At 43.4% G+C, this 3,967-nt stretch overlaps 1 pseudogene; it reads left to right on the top strand.

Moving 5' to 3' along the window:
* The first annotated feature begins 2,913 nt into the window (after nt 1–2,913).
* On the top strand, nt 2,914–3,529 carry LOC108350229 (60S ribosomal protein L17 pseudogene; annotated as a pseudogene).
* The last annotated feature ends 438 nt before the right edge of the window (nt 3,530–3,967 follow it).

Here is a 3,967-nt window from a genome sequence, read left to right as displayed (position 1 = left end):
TTCAGAGCTCTGCATAACCTCCACAGGCAGTGAGTGGCAGGCTCTGGAAGCCAGCCAAGATGACTAAAGTCTGTTTTACCAGACTCTTAATGACTCCTCTGAGACATGGGGCTAGACAAAAACTCGCAGAACAGCCTGTTGCCTGATGCAAGCCCCATGGGTAACTTGGATACGTTTTTTATGCCGTTTGAAAGCCTGACGTGGGCCTGGAGAGATGGCTCAGGAATAAGAGCCTAAGAGTATTCTTGCAGGGAATCTGTGCTCAGCTCTAACATCCGCATCCACATCCGCATCAGGCAGCTCGCAACCACCTGTAAGTCCAGGGGATGCAACACCCTCCTCTGACCTCCATGGGAACCTGCATTCAAAGCACATAGACCCACACATATGCATTCACATGCATACATGCATATATATATACATATATATATAATGAGAAATATGTGTAAGTTAGAATATTGCAATGTTTTAGGCTCTCAGAAAATAAAGAAAAGTCCCTGAGTCAGTTGGAAATTAAATTCTAAATGTGCTCTAGGGTTTGTCAGTGTTTGGTTAGTGTAGTCTCTTATCCCAGGATAAGGGACTGAGGTGCATATTTTAAATATCAAAGCAGACCTGGCCTCCAGGTTCTTCCTGTAGCCCTCAGTCCCTATCTGGTATACCCTGTCCCCAACCCTGAACTTTCCAGCCTAGTCCCTGAGTTGCCCTTTCTCCAGAAGCTTTTCCATACATAACACAGACATTTTGTTTCCTCACTCTGTCTCTTTTCTTCTCTCTCTGCCTGCGCACCCTTTCTTTCTCTTCCCCCTCCCTCCCCTTTTCTCTCTTCATAGTGACTTCCTGGCCTCAGTCCTTGGGGCTAGTGAACCTGAGAGCAGCTTCCCAATAAACTTACACTTAGTATTATCTAATCTGGTTTGAATTTGCTCATTTTACCAGCGGAAAAATAACTTATGAGTTAGTATCAAATTGCCCAAGACAATGTGAATGACCAACATGGACAGCACCCAGAATCTTCCCAGGCTATAAACACCCAGAATCTTCCCAGCCTATAAACATGTAATTACTTCACTTCACCTCAGCGTACTTCTAGGTCTCAGCCCACCTATACAGTGGGAATGTGGCTGTGTAGAACCAAGGCTTGTGCTGCCAACACTTGGGAGTCTCCAGGCTTAATGAGGTATTCTGCCCCTACAACCCATATGATAGCTCTTTGACTAAGAAGTCTGAGCTCGGGTCCCTAGTCACAGCTCAAGGACAATCTAATGGTACACGGGATCCTACTACACTACATTCCTGATCCTTATATCCCTCCTTTGTTCCTCAAAATTTCAATTTTGTTCTGGGTATCCCTGAACACCTGAATCACTTGAACACCTCCTAGCCTAGCCTAGGAGCCAGAGATAGCCACATATACCTGTCTGCCAATGGACATCAGGAGAAATCCACTTCTGCCTCTGAGAAGCATTTTGCATAAACCTGGGTCTTTGACCACCTTCCCTTCTTTCCAGGATGTCTACAGCCCCAAGGATTAGGCAAGTATGATGTGACAAGTAGATTCTATGAGAAACTAGCTCCAGTATATGCCAACAGCTGCTTACCAATAGGCTTCTGACTATGAGGAGAAAACCCTTCTCTACCTCAGCTATTTTTCGTTACTTGCATTCTTGTTCTAAGTAAAGATTCACTATGCTGTCTGTATCCTGAGCATGATGAAACTTCAGAGCTACAAAAATATCAAGCACAAATCAGGGGAGGAAGTAAACGACAAAATCTGGCCCAGTACTCAGTGCTCTTTCCGCTACAATAGAACAGAAGTGACAGCAAGCCTTCTGAAATGTCTTTATATATTCCTTCCTTGGTATTACACTTGCCCATCCCAGAGTGGCCCATTGTCTGGAACCATTCTAGACTCTTGAGATGTGAGTCAGATTATTAGGGCCTCTTCCAGTCAGCAGAGTCAAGTCAATGCACAGACTACCTCAGGAAAACATGGTGCGTGCGCGACACACACACACACACACACACACACACACACACACACACACCCCTCATATATTTGACTTGACCAAGGTCTCCTGTGAGGACTTGAACCTTCTAGCTTTGAAAAGCTGGGTGGAGTAGAGAAAATGAATGTGGGAGCTAAAGTAGGTAATTAGTAAGTCAGGAAGGCAACACCAGCTAGAGATCTGCTGAAGTTACAAGGAGGGAGGGGCTAAAGAAAACAATGGTCCCAATACAGAAAAACCACACAAGGGTAGAACATAAGCTGGAAGCAATAGGATGCCAAACCTGGGACCGGGGAGCAAATTCATCCACCCCACCACAGGCAGTATGTGGGGAGAGCATATGAGTAATAATGAAAAATCATATGTAATTGATCAGTAAAGAAATCATGATTTCCAAAACACCATTATAGTTACAGCTGCATCTTAATATCAAGCATGTAAGCTTCAAATCATCACGCCTTTGATAACATGCTTTAAGGAACACCGTTGTCTAAGTAGAGGGTACTTCAGAGACTTTCCATAAGTGGAAAAGCTAAGGCTGTCCACCTCAACACAGCCACACACAGTCTGTGCTATAGAAAGGTGTCTCACTGTGACTTGCCTTTGATCTCATCAAAAAAGCTAAGAATCAACCAAGTCTAAATGTTTAGTAGAGTAAATGTCTGGCTCATGAGATACAGGTCATTTCTCTAAAACCTGATGAAACTCAAAATAAATCATGACAGAACAGTGCCTCAAAGAAGAAGAAACTCGAGGAGCTACTTCTGTTGGTCATTGCACATCATCATTGTGAGTTTTTAATTTATGTTCAATCAAAAACCCTAAATGTGTGGTACTTTCTTTGCCAATGTAAATTAAATTCACCTATAAAATATTTTAGTGAATTTAAAAATATTAACACTTGCTCTTCCTGTAAGTGGCCAAAGGTGACCTGTGAAGATGGTTTGCTACTCCCTTGACCCAGAAAACCCCACAAAATCATGCAAATCAAGAGGTTCAAACCTTCGTGTTCACTTTAAGAACACCCGGGAAACTGCCCAGGCCATCAAGGGTATGCATATCTGCAAAGCCACCGAGTATCTGAAGGATGTCACTTTAAAGAAGCAGTGTGTGCTGTTCCAGTGGTATAATGGTGGAGTTGATAGGCGTGCCCAGGCCAAACAGTGGGGCTGGACACAGGGACGGTGGCCAAAAAAAGAGTGCTGAATTTCTGCTGCACATGCTTAAAAATGCAGAGAGTAATGCTGAACTTAAGGGTTTGGATGTAAATTCTCCAGTCATTGAACACATCCAGGTGAACACGGCACCTAAGATACGCAGACGAACCTACAGAGCTCACAGCCGGATTAACCCATACATGAGCTCACCCTGCCACACTGAGATGATCCTCACTGAGAAGGAACAGATTGTTCCAAAGCCAGAAGAGGAGGTTGCACAGAAGAAAAAGATATCCCAGAAGAAACTGAAGAAACAAAAACTCATGGCACGGGAATAAATTCAGCATAAATAAATGCAGATAAAGTTAAAAAAAATTTACACTTACATATATTCTTCTTGCTCAAGTGTAAATTATTTTAAAACAGACAATCAAGAGAAGTAATTCTCTTGGCAATTATTGAGGACATTTATCATGTGGAGTAGGTGGCGTCAGTTATGAGAGAGTAACTGTGTGACAAGTGCCTCAGACACACTGCTCGCTCAGCACTTTTCCACACCACTTCTACTTCCTGGCTGTATGTGACAGGCTCAAGGGCCAAGGAGATGGACCACTGAGGCTTGCCGTAAGAGTCACTTCTGCCTTCCCCATGGGGTTTAGAAGAAGAAAATCAGGGAACTAGGAGATAGGAGAGTTGTGTTGATCTACTCATTCAATTCCCTGTCTCTCTTAGCCTTAGCACACACCTTTAATCCAAGAGATTTCTGCCTGAATATGGCAAACAGGATTAAATAAGTCAACT

This window comes from Rattus norvegicus, chromosome 2 (assembly GCF_036323735.1).
Source record: "Rattus norvegicus strain BN/NHsdMcwi chromosome 2, GRCr8, whole genome shotgun sequence".
Classification (NCBI taxonomy): domain Eukaryota; kingdom Metazoa; phylum Chordata; class Mammalia; order Rodentia; family Muridae; genus Rattus; species Rattus norvegicus.
This window is presented reverse-complemented; position numbering and strand designations above follow the sequence as displayed.